Source organism: Humulus lupulus, chromosome 2 (genome assembly GCF_963169125.1).
Source record: "Humulus lupulus chromosome 2, drHumLupu1.1, whole genome shotgun sequence".
NCBI lineage: Eukaryota > Viridiplantae > Streptophyta > Magnoliopsida > Rosales > Cannabaceae > Humulus > Humulus lupulus.
The window spans coordinates 279,465,941-279,489,326 of record NC_084794.1 but is presented as its reverse complement, the minus strand read 5'-3'; positions in this window follow the sequence as shown (position 1 = coordinate 279,489,326).

Genomic DNA, 23,386 nt, shown 5'->3' with positions numbered 1-23,386 from the left:
TTCGAGATGTGAAAAGTGGGGATGATTGGAGGCTCGTTAATGAATACATTCCGAGTAATGTATAGGATTTCTCAAATTCCGATGTTGATGATACTGAGACCACAAATGATATACCTATATTGCAAGAAGTTAATTCTTCTTCATTTCAGTTGTGGGTAGAACTTCCAATTTTTTATAATCTTCAGTATGATTGGGTTGATGTCAATGCCACTGAAGTGTACAACGTCGATGATTTGGTTGGCGAAGGTTCAGATGAATTTATTGTCGATGATGAAGTTGAATTTGAAGACGACACGTTGGCCGAGTATGAAGACGATGAGGATGACGATAATGTTCTAGTCGATAGTGATAGTGATAGTGATGTTCGTAATGATGTTGTAGTTAGTGATGATGAGGACAGTGATATGTAATTTAAACAAGTGTATGTAACTTTTTATTTAATTCAATGAAAACTTTATTTATTATCATTAATTAATGATAGTATCAGATATAGGTACACATGCACCTATTGGATGCCTAGTCAATGTATTCATGTACTGGTACTCATTTTTTCAAGATATTTGATTAAATATTTTGAAAAAATGGGTAGTCGCACATGTCTGCTTACTATCTCCAAGGGATCTACTAGGTCGGAATAAGGTGGGTTGGGAAAGACAATAAGTAATAAAATGTCAATTCAATAACAAAAAACAATAGTGATGCACCTAGTGGATGCCTTGGGGATAGTCAATGTATTCATGTACTGGTACTAATTTTTTCAAGATATTTGATGAAATATCTTGAAAAAATGGGTATTAGCATATGTCTGCTTACTATCTCCAAGGGATCCACTAGGTCGGAATATGGTAGATTGGGAAAGACAATAAGTAATAAAATGTTAATTTAATAACAAAAAACAATATTGATGCACCTAGTGGATGCCTTGGGGATAGCCAATGTATTCATGCACTGCTCCTCATTTTTTTAAAATCTTTGAGAAACATTTTAAAAAATGAGGAGAAGTACATGACTCCTTCCTATCTCCAAGGGATCCACTAGGTCAGAATAGGGTAGGTTTGGAAATACCATAATGAATAAATGTTAATTTTATAACAAAAAACAACAGACCTACATAATTTGAATTAGTTAATAATGAATATTTTAATGTAGAATGACCGAACCAAGTAATGACACAGGTGGTGGCTCCAAGAGAGGCAGGGTAGCTTATTATGGTGCCAATATCGAGAAGGAGCTGGCCACCAAAAAAGTTAATCATTTGAAAGTAGAGTTTGATGAACAAACTGGAAAAGCTATTCAAAAGTACGGCAAGTGGTTCAACAATTCCATGGTTCGTTATTTGCGTAGCACTGTACCCCCAACTACACTAGCTTGGGAACAAGTAAAACCAGCTGATATCCAAGTTATTCGAAAGAGGCTATCTGTAAGAATTTTTTAAACCTTTAATAACTCACTATTAAATATTTTGTCTATCTTCATAATATTTTAACAAATTCCAAATTTAATTGTGATTTTAGGAAAAATTCATTTATCCAGAAGACAATCCAGTAATAAACGATGCCATGGTAAGACAAATGCAAAAACATCTAACTGATTGGCACCACACGATGAAGAAACACTGGGTAGATGTTGGAGGAGAGGTGGACAATGAGAGAGCGAAGTCAAAACCTTTTGTGTCGATTACTTCTTCTGATTGGACAATTCTATGTGATTTTTGGGCTTCTGATTCTCACCAGGTATGTCGTAGATTTTACATTAATTTTTAATTATAAAATTACAATCTAGATTAATGAGTACTGTTTTCTGTTTGAAGCGTATATCAAAGAAAAATAAAGAAGCTCGAGCAAAAATGACCATACCAGGAGGACACGATTCCAAATCCATTGTTGCCCATGTTTATGATCACGTAAATTATAATAACCTAAATCCTTACATTTACGAAAATATTATAAATGTCACAATGTTTAAATAATTTACTTTTTTAGATGGACCCATCTACTGGCGAGCTCCCGAGCATGATCGACACATTCGAGCACCTCCACAAGAAGAAGGATAAGTGGATTAGTGATGCAGCGGCGACAAAACATGTAAGTTGCATAACCTTAACTAATTTATGATCATTTAACTTTAAAAAAGTTTAGTAAATAATTAATAAATATTAATTATTAATTGGTTCTTGTCAATTAGTAATTATTTATAAATTATTAATTAAATTTTTAACAATTAAATCTTTATAATCTATGTGCCAATATTTTTATGATTAATGATTGTGGACTAAGATAAAAAAAGAATGTAACTAATGTTGTCCCCGTATCAGGGAGCTTGCGGGCTCAAGTAAATTTGGTCATGAAAATCCATAATTGAATGAAAGACATGCAAATGTAGTTGATGTATATGTTTGGAGACGTAAATTCCCCATTAATGGAATTAACTGCACTTACCGTATATATCAACAACATCTTCATGAATTTCATTCAGATATGGATTTTCATGACCAAATTTACTGTAGCCCACTTGCTCCCTGATACGGGAACAAAATTAACTACATTCTTTTTCAATCACTGGTCTGCAGTCATTAATGATAGGATGTTGGCAGATAGATAATAAAGTTATATTTTATATGTTGTTATATTAAAAATTTATAAGTTAGGTTTTCAAATAATGTTATATTGGAATTCGAGATACATGCTTTTTATTGTGCAAACTGAGATGACCGAGCGTTAAGCATCGCAGAGTACAGCCCCTGTATCATCTGCTGTTTCTTGTGTCGGCGACAATGTCGACGGTTAGTTCCCGCCTGATATGGATATTGTCACGGATGTCCTTGGACTCCGCTCGCATTATAAGAACAGGTTTGGGGGGTTGCCTAGGTTGAAGGCAATTGGCGCAAAGAGGGCAGCATCTTCGTCAACTTCTCAAATGTCCGGGCAATTGCCACCTGAAATGGATAGCCTTTTGCAACTAACTGAGGACATTATGCTAGAAAATTAGAACCTAAAAAAGCATAATACCAAACTTGAGAGTCGTCAACGGCGTCAAGATCTCCTGCTTAGTGCTTTGTTGAAGCAGGTTGGTGAATTAGCTCCTGGTTTTACTGTTTACTTACCAGACCAGGATCTAGATGAGGACGATGATGCTGAGGGGGGCGGGGATGATGAGGCGGGCAGTACTCATTTGTAGAAGTTCTTTTTTATTTATTTAAAGTTTAATTTATGAGACATTTATTTTACTAAACTACTTTTATATTTTCATGTTTGGTGGAGACAATAAATATTAATAGTTGTAATTTTTTTATTTATAAAATTTTAATTTTAATTTTATTTCTAATTAAATAATATTACTAAAAAAATTAAATAATTATTAATATATTAAAATAAAAAATTATTAATTAATATTAATATATTGAAAATAAAATTAGTAATTTAATCAAAAATATTATTTAAAAATACTTTTACCGGCGCAAAATTACATCGACAAAAGTTTCAATCCTCACTATTTATATACACCTTTCTCGGCGCAAAAATGCGCCACTAAAAGAGTCAACTTTTACCGGCGCATTTTTGCGCCGCTAAAAGTGTTTTCCACAACAACGTGACAAAATTTTTTGCCAGCGCATCCTTATTTTTCCTGGCGTATTTTTTCGTCGCCAAAAGATACCATTGCCGGCGCATTACATTTGCGTCGGAAAAAGTGAAATTAGCGACGGGGGTACATCGCGATCCTTTGCCGGTGCAAAATTGCGTCGGCAAAAACTACATGGGTTTTGCCGGCGCAAATTTGTGCCGGCAAAAGTCCCATTTTTTGTAGTGTGTTTATAGGTTGGGTTTTTTGTAGTTGCAAATTTTAGACATTTTTGAATATTTGTGGAGGATTAGAAGACATTTTCATGCTTCAAAACAAGTATTGATCTCTTAATGACTTTGTTTTTTTATTTTTTAATATTTCGGATTTTGAGATATTAATACCTAATGTATTTATTTTTTCATAATGTTAATATTAATTATGTTCATTATTTACAATATATTATTTTTTATATTATAATATTATTTTTTTACATATCTTTTTATATTATTTACATAATGAATTTTTTAAAGTTAATTTTTGTTAATTATTTTAGGAATCGAAATTTATTATTAATTTATCACTAATTTTATAATTATAGTTTAGTAAATTTAATTTTAGTGGTTTAACTAATTTATTAGAAAGTTACTAGTTAAAATTTGAGTTTACTTGTTTCAATTTAATAAATAATTTTGAATACTCTATTCATACTAATTACCATATGTACTAATCATTATTTAAACTTTTATTGTAGGAAATACTTGTTTGAATTTACAGTGTATGTGTTGAAAATGTTGAAGATTAAATTTGAAGGTGAATAATAATTACAACTTAATGTTTCATTTTTCTTTTTGATATTATACAAACTATTGTTAGAGGAGTTTGAATATATTAGATATTCATCCTTAGAAGTATGTTTTGAGATAAAATTGTGTGCTGCAGAGATAACAGAATGTTGAGAATATGTGTGTCTTAGTGAAGTATAGGCCCTGCGAATTCTGTGTGCTGCGGTGGGTTGATTGTTGTGTTTGTTTGAAACTAATTTATAGGTAGTAATAATTTGGGATATGCTATAGAAACAGAGGAAACTCTGCCCAATTTATTTTTTCAGATTAATAAATTAATTGAAATTATGCATGATGGTTTTAAGAAAAAAGTTTTTAACTTAAAATTTGTGTTGTTGTGGACTGTTAATGATTTCTCGTCATATGGTAATCTGTTAGGGCTAAGTACAAAAGGTTACCAGGAATGTCCAATATGTTGCACTAACACATTGGCTTGTCGTCTATCGAATGAGCACAAAATGAAGTTTTTATGTATTAAGATACATTTATGATCTTGTAAATGCACAAAATCCGGTAAAATGTTATCAAGAAGAAAGTATGTTATATTTTATACTTATTTTGTTTAAGAAAAACTATATGTATAGTACTTAATCATCTATTCTATATTTACTTATCAATTATGTAGTGGTTTGACAAAAATGTATTCAGTGTCAATGACGACATACTCCCACTACAAATCGACTGGTTAGCAAGAATGATGCCATTTATTTATGAAGACTTTTTTTTGTGATTTACTAACTTGATTCATATGTTCTTATTATTTCTTATGTATGTATATTAAACTATTTATGTATATATATAATTGACATCTATTAATTAGTAATGATATGTGAATGTTTTTCTTAATTTTAATTTATACATTATGTTTATTTAGATAATAATTTATAAAATTAATATGTAGTTATGTTATATTATATAAATTTATTTATATAAAATATGGTATTTTATATTAAAAAAATTTAAATATAATTTTGTATTGAATATAGTATTATTAATATAATTTTATTGGTATTAAAAAAATTAATCCAAAATTAAATTATATTTCAAAAAACAAAAATAAATATATATTAAAAAAATTCTTAATAGTTTTTCGTAAACTTTTCGCTACAGTCGAATATAGTTTTTATTACTAAAAACCGTAGAAAAAACCCTATTTAAATTTGTAGCAGTGATTCATAAACGTGGCAAGAATTTGAACAAGTATAATATGCGACCAAAAAAGTAAATGTATACCCATATTGTATGCTAATTTAATTATGCATGCATATGCATAGAGAACCATTGGTAATTAATGTATATATAAAATATACATACTGATAGTTATGACACTATTATGTGCCACACATTTTTATAAGTAGATTCATAGTGTTAAACCTCAAATTGTATCGTTATGGTACCTATAACACACTAAGTACTCTTTAACCACTATAAATATATATATATATATATATAAATTTATAATTACGCGAGGGCGGCATCCACTAATTTATTAATGCTTTGGCTGACTTAGATTGGGTCCATCGGACTAGATTCATTTGACGGGAGACTTTTTTAAGTGTGATGCTTGGCTTATTCTGAGATTTTTTCTACGCATTTCTAATTTATTAGCTGTGACAATCGCGGCTAATAACAAAAATGTGGCTGCTAATAATTCTTTAAATTTTAAAAAATTATTAGCATATTTTGTGGTCGCTAATATTAACATCACAATTCACCGCTAATACTATCGCACTAAAAAGTAATTTTGTTGTAGTGTATAATGATGATAAAAAAAAGTGAACCAATCAATATACACAAAGAGAAAGTTGCTTCAATTGTTTGAGGAGAAATGCCACCACACACTTGAACCAGATTTTGAATGTCGTTTGTCCGTAATCCTAATTTTTTTTATTTGACTGTGAACCAGATGATACTCAAAGCCACCGAAAGAGAGAGCAAGATCTGGACTTCAGTATCGTTAAAAGGGTTCAGTGGGCTACCCTTTTACAGTCCATGTCTGCTTTGGCCCATTGGAAAGCTCAGTAAGATTAGGATATCTGGCGTACCAGCTCTTGCCCTCAGCAACACACTGGTAGCGTCTATAGTCGCTACTGGTAATTATCGAGTTTGCCAAGCTCTTGGCAACGTCAATCGAAGAAACAAGGGGAGATGATTCAAAACTTGTTTACTATTTTTTTTTTTTAATTTGTAATTTTCTGAAGGGGCAAATGAAAAGGCCTTTGTTCAACTATTATGATTACTTTGGTAAAAAATAATATTAAATGATACATCAAATCACATTTGATATGTCAGACAATTTAGCAACTTTTAATAATAAAATGTATTAAAATAATACTAAAAGGAGCAAATAATTGTATCAGACAGAGTAATAAAATAAGAGCCCTTAAATTTATGATCGTGACTATAGTCATGTCCTATATAAATATATATATATATATATTTATAAGAGCACAGCAGTATATATGCTACATACTTTTATCTGATTATTAAATTATCTATCACCGCTTAGCTAGCTAAGCAGCCTCAAAGAAGGGCTCAAATCAAAAGAAACTGTGTTTAGTGGAAGCTTGGGAACAGCTATAATAATAATAAAATAATTGTAATATTCCTTTTGTAAATTTAGGCAGAACACCACAAAATAGTACCCGGAACCAACCTTCTGTAGTGCCTCTTCTATATAAGTAGCGTTATTGGCTCATTAATTATACCACCACATCAAGCAAAGACAAACCAAATAATAATATCTATTATTAATTACTGTACTAGCTAATTAGGGATTTTCATAACTAGAGAGATGGGAAATTGTCAAACTTCTCGTTCAGCCGATGACGATGCCTATACTCCAGCTCATCATCGTTCTAATAATCAGGCTCCGACTCCTCCTCGAAACAGAAAACCAACTCCGGTCCCCGCCGTCATGGATTGCAACGAGGTGGCTCAGCGCTACGGCGGCGTCGTGATATCTGAGAACGGTGGTAATCGAAAGAAACCAGCTCTAAGGTTGGGTGCCTAATTAATAATGCTAGTACTAATTAATATAGGCTCTAGCTCTAATATATATATATATGTTAGTTCTTGAGCTTTCGTACTTGTACTGTATATTTAATTATGAGAATTGCTGACGGTATTATTGGTGCTTAACACCACCACAAATAGACAAATAGGTACAACATGGTGCAATTAAATATTAATTCTCATATATTTAAAATTAATAAATATTATAAAATATTACTAACCAATTTTATAAAATGTGACTTCATGTAATTTGGGTAGATTAAGGTGGGTTAAATATCAATATTCTTTAATTATATGTATGCAATTCGCTTGATGTATCCATTCACTCGTGTGTGCGTATACACAAATGGTGTAACATGTTTTATCTTTTATAGCTATATGTAATCTAATTAGATAGCTGCGTTTTGCATGTATATAAATATATATAATATTTTTATACATAATATATATGTAGATAATGTAATAATATATTCCGGTAATTCAGAGGTAGAATAATTGATATATATATAAAAAATTCGAAGTTTGCACCAGGTGATTCTGAATTTAATTTGCGAGATAAATGAAGCCCTAGACCTTAGTCATGTGCACATTTATAGAAAAAAAGAAAGTTTTTATTTTATTTATTTTAATAATCTTTAAATTTGTAAGGTTGGTCCCCACACTTTTTTTAATCGGATTTAAAATACAAAATAATAAATAAAGTTTTTAATTTAAAAGTTAAATAAAGAGCGATGCGGCTAAAAGTTGAATAAAAGTTCTATAATCTTTTTTTATCTATATTCATTCATACCAACTCATGCAGTAATTAGTAATTTTATACCCTCTCATATGACACATCACCCAAGTAATTCTAAGGTCACAGTCCTTATAATCAGTTTAGAAAAATAATCAGAACAATTTTCATAATTATATCAGGAAAATATCGAGAGAAAAAGAAAGATATCAAGAAAAGAAAAAAGATTATCAAGAAAATAAGAAATATTTCAAGAGAGCAAGTTTCCAAAATTAATTGAACCATTTTCTTGATAAAATCAACTAGTAAAGATTCTTGCATTTTCATTCACTATTTGCGCATTGCATGTCTCCAGGAATTTAAACTCAAACTAACAAAATTATGAGAATTACAAAGCCAAACAAATTAGAGAAGACATTAAAAATGTAACACAAAATGTTATCAACAGCGACAAACGATTCAAAGGATAGAAGGCTTGCAGTTGGATCTCTACACTAGCTGGTGGTGCATAGGAGCTAGCAAGGTGTACACAAAAATTATCAAGATAATAAGAAATATTTGCACATCCATCTTCATCATATATTCTTTGGAATTTTTCAAAAATAAAAATAGTAACATAATGTGCAAAACAAACCCAAATTCAAATGGCAGATGGTCGTACTCCTCAGATCATCGACAACCCACCACCTTTTAAAATAAAGATTTGTGCCCAAAGATTTCTAGCCCCAACCCAATTATGATCATTATACATGATATAAATAAATTTTGGCGTCAGTCAAAATCAGTATAGCCAAGCAGCAGTGTCAATAAAAAACTAACCCCCCACAGTAATAGTACATTACATTGACACTGTTGGCCACTTCATTCAGTGTCAATATGTAACTAACGCTAAATGGGTTATTTTATTAAAACAAAGCCAGCCCCTTTCTATACACTAAAAATCCTACACTCACTTTTCTCTCGCAAGATTCTCTATCTAACACTCATGGTCTCACTAGCTCCCTCTCTCCCAATCTCTCTTTCACACTTTAACGATCTCACTCCCCCTGCATTTTTTTCTTTTTTTCTCTTAGTCAATGATCTTCTGCGCCTGTTAATTTTTCTCGCCCTCTCTTCGTCCGTCGTTTCTATCTCTTCCTCATCCACTACACCAAAAGCTACTTTCCACAACTGTTTAACGGCCAAAGGTGACTTTCACTGAGCGGTAGTCGTAGTATAGATGGGCGGTCGATTCTACAAGAGGGTAAAGAAACAAGTTAATCAATAAATAAATGTTAGAGATAAATAATATGAAGAAAATAGAAAAAATGATATTTTGTTGTTGTTTTGGAGATTTAAAGATTAGAAATAAAGATATAATAAAGTGTGATGTAACAATAGGTAACAAGTAGGAAGGATCAAGAGTCACCAATATGCATACTTATTTATTTGGATATTTGATTCACAAAAGTTACACTAATGAGAAGTTCATATCCCAACTATTCATTTGGAAGATTTAACATTGATGTACAAATATATTTTACAAAAATGTATTCAAGTGATTATTATTTTTTACCATGGAAAGATGAGATAAATCTTATGAGAAATCTAAAAATGACATTATACCATTGGCAATAATGCAATACAAGATTAGACATAAAACCTAACACAAATATTATTTTTACTATTTATAAAATACATAGAAAGATCATGACTAATTCTATATAGATTTTAGTAAAAGTACATATATATGAGTGAGATGGAGAAAATGATAAAGATATTATCTATATTATTTTCACTAATTTGATAATACATAGAAAGTGCATGAAAAAATCTATATACTATTAGTAAATATAAATATAGATAATAAGATGAAGAAGTAGAGATGAAAGAAAATAAATCACTAAAATATATAAACTTTAAGCACATAGTGAATCAAAAATACAAAACAAAGTCATAGTGCATATATGATCATCCTAACCTTCCTAAGAAGGTTAGCCTATTATGCTAGACATTCTCATGAAATTCTAGAGAAAAAATATGAGAAATGAGACGAAAATTTGGTAGAGTTTTGCTACGTAAAAATTACATACCAAATGTGAAATGAGAGTCCCTATTTATAGAGAGAGAAAATGACTAAAAAAAAATTAAACCATAAAATGGGGTTTACAAAATAAATATGAAATATTAGTAATAAAATATGATTTTGAAAAATCATATCTTATTATAAATATTAACCTAGTTATTTTGGTGTATGGTCAAAATACCCTTTTCCAAAAGCACAAAAAAAAAAGAGCTTTAAAGCTCAAAATGACAATTTTGCAAGGCCAAAAATGCACAAAACATGGGTTGAAAGGTGGCTGTGGCAGATAAGGATGTTGACCCACTCCCAGCCAATGGGATCGCGCCACGTGGCACTGGCTGGTAGAGGGTTGAGTTGGGTGCTTCGGGCCAGTTCCTGGGCTTGTTGGGATGGAGAAAGCTGGTCATGTGCTTCCTTCAGAATTTGTAATTTTCCCAAGGAAAAAGGCTGAAGGTTGGCTTTGGATGGTCACGTTGGAGCTTGGCTGCTGGGCAGCTGACAAGTGGCGCAGCAGGAGGCATCAGGCAGTTGGGCTTGGACGCGTGGCGGGCCTGGATGACGACACATGGCAGCTGGGGCAAGAAAAAGGCAGATTTTTGCTGGGCTTGGGCCTTCGGATTGGGCTGGCTTTGTCTCAAGAAAAATGCCATTTTTCTCTTTTCTTTTTCAGATTTCATTGTTTTCTTTTATCTTCATTTCAAAGTGCCAAAATACAACTTTAATTCCTACAAAATAATAATAAATTAAATTATAATCAAATATTTTCATTTATAAAATAAACATATTAATTCTATAAAAATACTAATTAAAACTTAATTTATTTTGACTATTAAAATCAATAAATGTGTATTTTTCACCACTAATCACAACTCTTAACTAGCTTATTGCTAGTCCCTAGCAATTCAAGCGGATAAAAATTATTACCAAGATGAATTAGTGAACCGAATTTTGCAAAATCATTTAACAAAATGTTTATTGAGAGTTTAGAAAATGCTATTCAAAACTATCAAAGTTGTAATTCAAGAGTTGTGTGTGTGTGTGCAGCCAACCATATCATTATTTCTAAAATTAACACAAGCAATATTGAAAAATCACCAAAGAATAAAGTCTCAACTCCAAATCCTCACAAAAGGTATTGAAAATATTTTTATACGAGATGGTTGACACTCTTGGAGTTGGAAATTTATCAATTAACGCTAAAAAATGGATGTTATCGTTTTAGGACAAACAATGTTAACTAATATTGATCAAAAGATAGGCTAATCAATTAATTGGAATCTAAATGGCATTAGAACCTTCGGGATTTACAAAATGATATTAAGAGCCAAAATAAAGAACAAAACAAAAAAAATAAAATACACAAACTTTTTTTCTTTTGTTTTTGTTTTTGATAACATAAATTGAAAACAAATGTAGTAATGTTGATTTATTTATTTATTTTTCTTATAATTTTTTTTTCAACAAAATTACAAAAAATATTGATGAAAAATGTTGCTCTTGTTCTTTTTTTTTTCATTCATTTTTTTAAATATATTTCTTCTTTTTTTTTTATAATAATTTTTTTTCTTTTAATTTGATAAATTTTGTTTACAAGAGACAACATAAGAATAATAATAAAAAATTACAAGAAATTGAAAGGAAAATTACAATAAAATACAACAAAGGCTCTTTAAAACAAAAATTATTCCTTTAGTAAATGTCATGTTTTAAATTCCAAAAATTAATTTTACCAACTCAAATGATCAATAGAAGTTTTCAAAGTTGTTTTCTCATTCTCACATGTCACAAAAATTAAAAGCTTTAAACTTTAGGATTTTTCTCAATTGAGTGTGTGATTTTTTTTTTCAATGTTTGGTTGTGCATGAAATTACTCTAAAAAAATTACTTCCTAATAGTAAAAATAGTAAAAACTATCTCACCGAGATTTTGTTGTCATGAATTTTGCAAAAAATTAACTCAAAATTTCAAAATGGTAATTAAAATATATTTCAACACATGAATATGCATACTACTCCCAACTTTAAATGAGACATTGTCCTCAATGTCTAATCTCATTGTGCGAGAAAAATGGAATATTATAACCAACAAAAAAACCCCAAAAAATAAAATTTGCAACATAAACAAATGAAAATAAAACACACTAAAAAGAAAGATAAAACCTGATCAGTCTTTGGTAGACAAAAGCATCGCTCTCAGGTGAGTCTACCAACTGCATGTTTGCGTGCTATCCTGTATCAAAAATGAATTTTCTTTTATCCTGCGTCTCAAAAATAGAAGCGTTAGTAACATTTTCAGGATAAAGAAAATGTTTGGGTTCAAAATTATGGAGGCAATTGGATGATTGTCTCATTGCAAATATGTTTATGATTTCCTCAACGATTAAGTCTATCACATCAGTATGATAGCTTCCATTTTTATTTGGAGTGGTTGGAAGAATTTCGGTATTGGAAAGAGTTTCACTCCAAATGGTAATAGCATCATCCTCATCGGGTTTAGAACTGAGAGTAGGGGATGGTGTTAGTCTCAGGTTGGGACGGGAATTGACTTAAATTATGTGAAAGAATATCGTTGGTCAATTTTGAAAGTTGAGTACTAGTTTCCCTAAAATCTTCCACAAATTGTCTATTGAATTCTCTTTTCTCCTCTATAAATGTGTGTAAAGTGTCCTATAAGGAATTTGTATTAGTGCAGACATTATATGGAGGTTAATGTGGGAAGTTAGGAAAATTTTGCTCAAAATTCATGTGAGGCGGTGCATGGTAGTTGTACTCAGGCTTCCAACTAAAATTTACGGGGTTGGTCCAACTAGAATTATGATTCCTATGGTTGACTCTTTCAAACTCACAATAACGTTCATCATAATCTACCTCGGGAACCTCGTAACTTTCTCTTTCAAACTTAGTTTCTAAGATCTCAAGTTCTCGGTATTCTCTTACACTAAGTTTGCATGGACTCCTAAAGCGGCTAGTACCCTCAGTAGAACTAGAATTATGGTTGTTTCTAACTGAAGGATAATACATCGGAAAATACAGCTCGAAATGTTTCTTCTCTTCATCATTCAATTTTTTAAAAATTTTGTATTTATGATTTTTTTATTTTGATTTTTGATTTTTGATTTTTCTTTTTCTTTTTACTTGTTTCCAGGTCGATTTAAGGTTTTTAGAACGGTTCCACTTAAAACCCACATTTTATCTAGAACTCCCCGAGGTTGCTAGATAATTGTGGAGGGGTCACAATTCATAAAAACGGTCCTCTTACAACCAATACTTACTATAACTCCCCGAGGTTACTAAGTAAGCATGGATGGAACTTTTACTCAAATTAGCCTTTAAGCAAAAATTGCTTATGTTGACAAAACGAGGCTTTGTTTTTATTATTTTTTTTTTGTATTTTATGATTTTTTTTTTGTTTTTTAAGATTTAAAACCTAAAAATAAAAAAAACTAATAACAAAAAAAAAATAAAAAAAATAAAATAAAGATACAAATCTAACAATAGAAAATAACACAAAAAAAAAAAAAAATTAAACAAAAGAAATAATTTACCAACAAAACTAAACTAACCAAATATAAGCAACCAATAAACTAAGGAACCAATAATTAAAATAAAAAAAGAAATAAATTAAAACTAAACTAACAAATAGTCAAGCAACCAATATATATATATATATATATTTCAAGTTTGTTTTTTTTATTATTATTTTTTTACTACAATAAAAAAAAAGAGAAAAATAGAATAAAATAAGATACCAAAAATAAATTAAAAAAAAACTAAATAAACACAAAAGTTTTTTTGTTTTTAAAATTTATTTTTTCAACAATAATAAAAAAAGAGAAAAATAACAACAAAATAAAATAAAATAAGTTACAAGAAAAAAACTAACTAAAATAAAATAAGTTACAAGAAAAAAAACTAAATAAACACACAACAAGCTTTTTTTTTTAATTTTTGTTTTGTACAACACACTTAAATTAACAAGGAAAGAGAGCACACAAAAAAAGTTACCAAAATGAAATTAACAAGAGAAAAAAACTAAATACACCACAACGAGCTTTTTTTTTTTTTTTTACAACAAAAATAAATAAAAAGAGAAAAAGAAAAATAACAAAAGAAAAATAATAACCAAATAAACCAAGAATAAAACTAACAAATCCTAGAAAATAAATTATAGCAATTTTTTTTTAGTACAACAATGACAAAAAAAAAAAAAAAAAGGCAAACTACCTAAAAATGAGCAATAAAAAAAATGATAGTGATTTTTTTTTTTTTTTACTTTTTTTTAGGGTAAATAAGATAAATCTAAAAAAAAAATCCTAGAGAAATATATATAAAAAAAGAAAATGATAGAATTACTTACCTCATTTACAAAATTTATTGAAAAACTTTTTTTTTTCACTATTACCTCCCCGGCAACGGCGCCAAAATTTGTTTAACGCCCAAATGTGACTTCCACTTAGCAGTAGTCGTAGTATAGATGGGCGGTCGATTCCACAAGGAGGTAAAGAAACAAGTTAATCAATAAATAAATGTTAGAGATAAATAATATGAAGAAAATAGAACAAATGATTTTTTTTTTGTTGTTTTGGAGATTTAAAGATTAGAAATAAAGATATAATAAAGTGTGATGTAACAATAGGTAACAAGTAGGAAGGATCAAGAGTCACCAATATGCATACTTATTTATTTGGATATTTGATTCACAAAAGTTACACTAATGAGAAGTTCATATCCCAACAATTCATTTGGAAGATTTAACATTGATGCACAAATATATTTTACAAAAATGTATTCAAGTGATTATTATTCTTTACCATGGAAAGACGAGATAAATCTTATGAGAAATCTAAAAATGACATTATACCATTGGTAATAATGCAATAAAAGATTGGACATAAAACCTAACACAAATATTACTTTTACTATTTATAAAATACATAGAAAGAGCATGACTAATTCTATATAGATTTTAGTAAAAGTACATATATATGAGTGAGATGGAGAAAATGATAAAGATATTATCTATATTATTTTCACTAACTTGATAATACATAGAAAGTGCATGACAAAATCTATATACTATTAGTAAACATAAATATAGATAATATGATGAATAAGTAGAGATGAAAGAAAATAAATCACTAAAATATATAAACTTTAAGCACATGGTGAATCAAAAATACCAAACAAAGTCATAGTGCATATAGGATCATCCTAACCTTCCTAAGAAGGTTAGCCTATTATGCTAGACATTCTCATGAAATTGTAGAGAGAAAATATGAGAAATGAGACTAAAATTTGGTAGAGTTTTGCTACGTAAAAATTACATACCAAATGTGAAATGAGAGTCCCTATTTATAAAGGGAGAAAATGACTAAAAAGAAATTAAACAATAAAATGAGGTTTACAAAATAAATCTGAAATATTAGTAATAAAATATGATTTTGAAAAATCAAATCTTATTATAAATATTAACCTAGTTATTTTGGTGTATGGTCAAAATACCCTTTTTCAAAAGCACAAAAAAAAAAGAGAGCTTTAAAGCTCAAAATGACAATTTTGCAAGGCCCAAAGTGCACAAAACATGGGCTGAAAGGTGGCTGTGGCATATGAGGGTTTTGACCCACTCCCAGTCAATGGGATCGTGCCACGTGGCGCTGGCTGGGAGAGGGTTGAGTTGGGTGCTTCGGGCCGGTTCCTGGGCTTGTTGGGATGGAGAAAGCTGGTCATGTGCTTCCTTCAGAATTTGTAATTTTCCCAAGGAAAAAGGTTGAAGGTTGGCTTTGGATGGTCACGTTGGAGCTTGGCTGCTGGGTAGCTGACAAGTGGTGTAGCAAGGATGTAGAGTCCAAGAACTTTACTTAGCTAAGATAGATAGTAGTATTATAGTATTTATAGCATTATCTTTGTAACTGTGGATTTTTGGTTCAGACCGGGATTTATTTGGACACTCATAGTAGTACTTGTAGATTTTCTAAGTTTAACCTATCGTTTAAGAATATTAATTCTAACCTAAGGTTTGATTAATATGACTGATATTTAGGATAATATTTATTATACTATAAGGTTTAGATAAGAACCAATAGTATTTTAAGCACATGTTATGTATGGGTGATTAAGGATTAAGTATTTTGAGGATTAAATTTAATAAGGGGTAAAGTTTGAATGCTACAAGGTCAGTCAGCAGCTTTGAATACGTTGAGGGCTTAGTCAAGGCTGTTTACTCCATTCAAATTTAGCTAAAAATGTGTAATTTCGTGTTTAAATAATCAGCGTGTGCCGATATATCGCAGCTATAGGGGGCGATATATCGCAGCACGTAGATACGGAAAACACGAAGCGATGCACGACTGCCTTGGGCATACTGGCCCAGGCGATATATCGCTTACAGGGGCGATATATCGCCTCCTTCAGTATATTTTGAAAAGTTTTGAAATCATTTTCCATTCAGCCATTCAACCTCTTGATAAGTCCAGCACCTTTTTGAACGAGTCTTCAGCCTCTGCTTAACAACAATTCTAATTATTTTCACTTAAAAAGCCATTATTTTTATTCAAGTTAAATTAAGATCCTTTCATTCCTAAACTCTATAAATAGGACCTAGTACCCATCCATTATTCATCTTTTGCTCTAAGTTCAGAGGCTGCAAGTGCTAAGTGAGTGTGAGAGTGTAAACACCTGGGTTGGGGAATCATAAGCTTATCAAACACTTTGGGAAGTAAGGTTTTATAGTATTTCAGTTTGAGGTGTAGATTGGTCTTACAAGTCTTCAAGGTAACCCAAAACTCTAGTTCAATTCTGTACTTTTTCTTTTAAGTTCTCATAGTCTTCTACTCAGCCTCTAACCTTAATTTTTATTTTGGTTAGGAAATCTAAGTTCTTAAGCAAAAAGGTTTTGGTAAGTATGTTTCTCAAAGGTTTAGTCCTTCCATTCCTTTCATTTCTTTTTCTTCAAATCTACTCACCCTGTTATATATGGTTTTAGGAGTGTTCCAAAAGTCTCAACTCTGTCCTCACATCCCGGTAACTTTGGTAAGGAAAATAGGATAGAATCTATATGTTTTATGCTTATGTTATCTAATGTTTTATGTTATGAAATATGTTATAAAATATGTTATGAATATGTATGTTTGTAGGCTTGGGCATATGACCCATATCACTAGCAAGACCCCAAATAGATTATGGGCATATGACCTACTTAGCTAGTAGGACCCCACTAATCTCATGGGCATATGACTTGTTTAGTCTATGGGACCCCAAGTAATAATGGCCATTATAGTATGTGTAAAGTGTTATGTTAAGTTTTTATGTTTCTTATGAAATTATGTATATGAACTATGTGTTAGATTTTTTTCCTTGCTGGGCATTAGGCTCATTCCTTTTTGTTATATGTGCAGCAAAATAGCTATAGTGGCGGTAAAATTCATGGATGCTTGGGAGAATGTGTATCGATGGTGAATGGAGTCAAGGAGTCGAGAGTTCGATTTCCGAGGATGTAGTCTTGTTTTACCTTTTTTTATGGTTTTACATGTATTTTTCCGCACTTTCTATGTAACTCCTTTAATTTTAAATTATGTTTTGTTTTTAAGACAATGAGATCCCATATCCTACTTGATATTTTATGAGAGTAATTTTTATTTCTACAAGTTTCTAATAAATTTATGGTATTTTCGCAAATGTAAGTTTTATTAAGGATTTGTATGTATAGTTTCGTTAATGGTCCAAAAGTCTAGAGTAGTGGGTCATCACAAAGGAGGCATCAGGTTGCTGGGCCTGGACGCGTGGCGGGCCTGGATGACAATACATGGCAGCTGGGCAAGAAAAAGGCAGATTTTTGCTGGGCTTGGGCCTTCGGATTGGGCTAGCTTTGTCTCAAGAAAAATGCCATTTTTCTCTTCTCTTTTTCAGATTTAATTGTTTTCTTTTATCTTCATTTCAAAGTGCCAAAATACAACATTAATTCCTACAAAATAATAATAAATTAAATCATAATCAAATATTTTCATTTATAAAATAAACATATTAATTCTATGAAAATACTAATTAAAACTTAATTTATTTTGACTATTAAAATCAATAAATGTGTATTTTTCACCACTAATCAACAACACAAAATTATAAGTCTTTTGAAAATGTATTATTATATATACTATGTAAAAAGTGGTAAAGTGGTAAAGTAGTAGAAATGAAATATATATAAAAAACCATCCTACCCCCCGATACCTTTTTTCCCATTCTCCTTCTCGTCTCTTTCTCTTCCCTTCGCCCTAGCCGCCACTCCCATAACCACCATCATCCTCAGCTCCGACCACTTAACCACCATCCTCACAACCCTTTTTCTTCGAGCCAAGCTCCAAATCTCAAGCACCCATGAACCCAACCCCCCAACCAAGTGACCCCAGGTGCGAGCCCACCTCTGCGTGCCTTCGACCCGGTCCGACTTCCATTTGCGGGCCACCACCAGACGCGATTCTGTACCTATTCTACTATAGAGCCTCGAGTGTGCACCAAGCGAGGGCCTAGATTCCACAAGCCCAGGTATGAAGAGTGAGAGAGCCACAAGAATGACGAAATTAGAGGGCTTTCAACGACTTCCAATTCCATCTCTACCAGGGATTCCATATGGACAACATAAACGCAACAATTTATGGGGTTTCATTTTCTTCCCTAATTTCCTTTTCAATCAAAATCGATAGAGGAAATTAATGGGTTTCAATCGGTAGAGATCATTTGTTTGATTTTGGCTTCCTCGAGTCTCGAAATGGTACTCTATTCTCACAATTAACTTCATTCTAAATTTTTATAATTTAGCAAAATGTGTTATTGAAATTTTTTGAATTTAGCATCTCATGTGGTAATAGTTCAAGCTTCTATATCTTCATACATTATAATTATCTATATTATTATTATTATTATTATTCATGTTGATGGACATTGAGAGCCAAAGGAGAGACTTTCGAGGAGATGAGGCTTTGCAATTTTGGCACCACAAGTTGCAGCTAATTGTTTTTGTTGAATGGTGCCGATGAGGCTTTAATTAGTGCTTTTCTGGTGTTACTGAGAGCCAAGGGAGAGACTCTTGAGGAAGTAAGGTTCCTTTATTCATATCAATGTGAATTTATTTACACTAGATAACTTAGTTTGTCCAGCCAGGATTTTAGACTGTTGAAAGTCTTATTACCATGCTGTTTGGATAGAAAGAACAACTATCAATGCAATTGATTATTTTCTAAGAAATTTTGATAGGCGGTAGGTTCTCTACTGAAGAATTTTTGGGGGTATGTTTCAAGGAAATAAGTAAAGAAATGACTTATGGATTTTAGTGGTTAAATAGATTGTGGGGCTTGCGAGGGCAATGATCAAGCATAGTTTAGAAGTAGAGGGCTTACTTGATGCAATGAACATTGTTGGAACAGGTGGTGATGGAGCAAACACAGTTAACATTTCGACTGGAGCTTCAATACTTGCTGCAGCTTGTGGTGCCAGAATTGCAAAGGTGGCATCAATTTTATTGATTACTTGACATGAATGTGATCCCGTATTGTAAATTGTTAGAGCTAAACTTGAATTGTTGAAAGTAAAAACTGTTTTGTTGAATTGTGGTCTACATATGATGTTCATGGTGACTAGCATAACTAAGGCTTTTACATAAATGATGATGGAACCGTTTGTAAAACAAAAAAGATAAAGTAATTCACATTAAAAAACATAAATGATAATGCATGTAATTCACATTAAACAACTCTTTGACAAGCATAATCTTTTAATACCTTGTTTCATGTTTCTGTGGTTCATTGAATAGGTTTTGAATATGGCTAAAGCATTGCAACAATTTGGCATGAAACGGGCATTAGTTTTTCACTCAGAGGGCTTGGATGAGATGAGCCCCCTTGGTAATGCGTCTAGTAGTTGATTTTAGTGTGTGTGTGTATGTTGTGTCTATGCGTGTCTTTCTCATAAGATAGTATTAACAAAAAGAGGTCCAAAATAATACATATAAGTATTTATTGATTTCTTAATTGATAAAAAAGCTTTAATGAATCTGTTTTTGAATTGTAATGTTGATTTAATTACGCTAATATTTTAAATGAAAGGTTTGTTTTGAGTTAAGTGTTAAATGTTTACTATATTTTGGCTCTTATATCACTGTTGTAGCTTGTTCTAGCTAATCTCGATTGGTATTTTGGTGTTTTGTGATGATTGAGTGATTTACTGAATTGGGTTGTCTTGGATTTTCATTCATTTTTGTCCCTTCTATGATTGAATTTGTGAAAAATGTTTGCTTGGTTGAAAATTTAATGATTTATGTTATGGCTGTTTTGCTTCATTGGGAAAAATAGCTAATACAATTTTAGGGATCTCCCTTCTTTTTTTCTTTCTTATTCATTATTAATATGTTGTTGAATTGGGTTGTTTTGAATTTATATAGGTGATAAGTGTTTGTTTTTTTTAAAATCATTGGTGCATTAGGCAAACAGCTAATCTGGGTTTGTGGATAGCCTACTCTAGTTGGGAGATGTATAATTGATGAACTAGGAAATCTCTAATTGTTAGTTTAAACTTTGAGGAGATAGCCCATAAGATACCAGAATTTATGATTTTAAAATAAGAAATATGAGCATGTTTACATTGGCATAATTGAAATTACATGATGACATGTTGAGACATGAAACAAAACCCATTTGGCTCATTTTGAAGGATTTCTCCATAGTAAAAATCCTTTGAATACATGTTGTGTTACTCCCCGAAACCTTTTGTGTTCATGTCCGGCTTCCATGGAGAAACATAGCTCATAATTGAGAAGGAGACTTCAAATTTAAGAAGTTGCATCTTGAGATTAGATTAAACTACCTACATTAAAATTGCCTTGAAAAAATTTGTAATGGTGTTGAATTGTTCAGGCATTCGCATGGAGTCGAAAGTTGCTGGGTTGGAGGTAGATTACTTGGATAAACTTTTTGCCCAGTGATACACTATTTGGTTTTACTGGAATTGGAGAGGGTATTTTGCTCACCGGTCTTAGGCTTTGTTACTAATTAGACGATGTGTTAAATTTATTTTGAATAAGATTAGTTATGTCATAGTTCTATGTGTGAAATAGAATGAATTATGTAATGTAGTGATAAAGTCAACATCCAGATGAAACTCAGTCTTGTGTATTTGGTTTTTTAATTTTGATAGATAAAGAAAAAAAAATGTTACTTCATAATAACATAAAGATTATTAATTGACATAGCAAAAAACTATCCAAACTTATGATTTGTTGTTTGATGGAGATGTCCCTATGGTTTGAACTCGCCTCCTTTTACTTAAGAGGATTTTTTTGTAGATCCCAGTACCCAAATTGCAAATAAGACCCTCTTATGTTAGTGAAGATGAGTTCAAAATCTTACAGACCGCACATTGATAGAAACTCGAGACCTAATACTTGTTAGAGAATGTACCATAGGGACAAATTGATGAAATCGTAAACTAACTAAGTTGACTGCCTAACATTATCCCTATAATGTAAGAGCTAAGGATGTTGAGGTTGTCTACTCTAACATAATTTTAGGGATGGTTAAACTTTTAGGAACAGGAAGAAGAGTTTGTCATGACATCTCAGACAACTTCAATAGAGAGATATAACAAATATTGTCCTAGTTTCATTTGACCTTGTTCGAAACTTGGATTTTTGATTTTTGAGGGACAACATTTTTAGGGAAGAGGCATGTCATTAGACAGATCATGTCCATAAGACAGTGACAGCTTCAGGAAGAGGATACCTAAAATGTAGTCAATTTTTTATTAAGCCATACTTTCATGCGCTAATTTCTTTCTTCTGAAGTACAACCCCAAAATTATTGAAAATAATGGTAATTATGATCATAATTAGAATAGGTACTTTTTTTGTTCAGTAGCATGACTCTTGGTTCAATGGAACAAATAATACACCTGTAAAGGAAAACAAAAATATTTTTTTGTTTTCAAATATATTCATGTGCTCTGCATCAACTAGAGAAGAGGGGGGGGGGGGGGGGGGGAACTATTCTAAAGTTATTGGTGCAAATAGAAATTAGCAAGCAAAATAGAAAAAGAATAAAAGAGAGAAAAGATAATAGATATTGGAAAGAGAATAAAAACATAAGAAATAAAGAGAGAGATATAAATTCAAAAGAGATCTGGTTCAATAAATTTTCATCCATACAATGAAAGTATGTGTGTGTGTGTGCTGTGTATGCATTTCTGTCTCTACTACTTTGAGAAAGTTGACTAAAACTAAACCTCATTGTCAGATCCCAATAGCTAATAAATTTCCTTTTCTTAGAAAATTTCTTGGTTTATCTCTTCAATTCAAGATTTATTTTTCTTTATCTAGTGGTGGGGTTACATAGGATAATTATCTCAACTGTTCATTATGAGTGAATTTTTTTGCAGGACTTGGCCAAAGTAATGAATAGGAAAGACACAAAGCAACAATAATTTTCACTTTCTTGATTTGGAAAGCAAGTTTATTAGGTTGCTTGGTGAATCACTCAACTCATCTTAATGAGTCCTTAGGTTTTCTCATTTTATTATAGTATATATGTATAGATTTATGTTTAGAACACCTAAAGATATTAAGTAAGATGACTGTGTCTTATAAAACTCAAACATATAATAAGAAATGTCATTAAACTCAAACATATCGTAAAATGTATCATTAAACTCAAACATAAATATCTCATAAATTATCTAAATTTGTAAAATTCAAACATAAATATCTCATAAATTATCTAAATTTGTATAATAAAGTTAACTTTTGTTTCTATTACTAGAATCCTAGATTCTACTATCCTAGAACGAACTTCTTATCAATTTTTTGGGCCTATTTAGATCAGCTGTGTTTAAATTTGATTTTGGGCATTTTTGGGCATACCCATTACGAAAATACACCTCTGAGGCTTACACCTCTCTCAATTTCTGCCTCAGCAGCCCCAACTCAACGCCTCACTACAGTGAGGTGTACGCCTCACCTTTGCTAAGCAAGGTGCATGCCTTGGTGCGTTTTTTTTTCCGCCTCAAAACTGCATTTTTAAACATTGGTACTTGTTTGCTTGAGAAGTTTTTCTTTTAAAGTAGACTGGGTACTCTTGTTGTCTAGGCACAAGTATAGGTGGTGGTGTTGATTCTCCCTTGGGAGAAACAGGATTAAAAT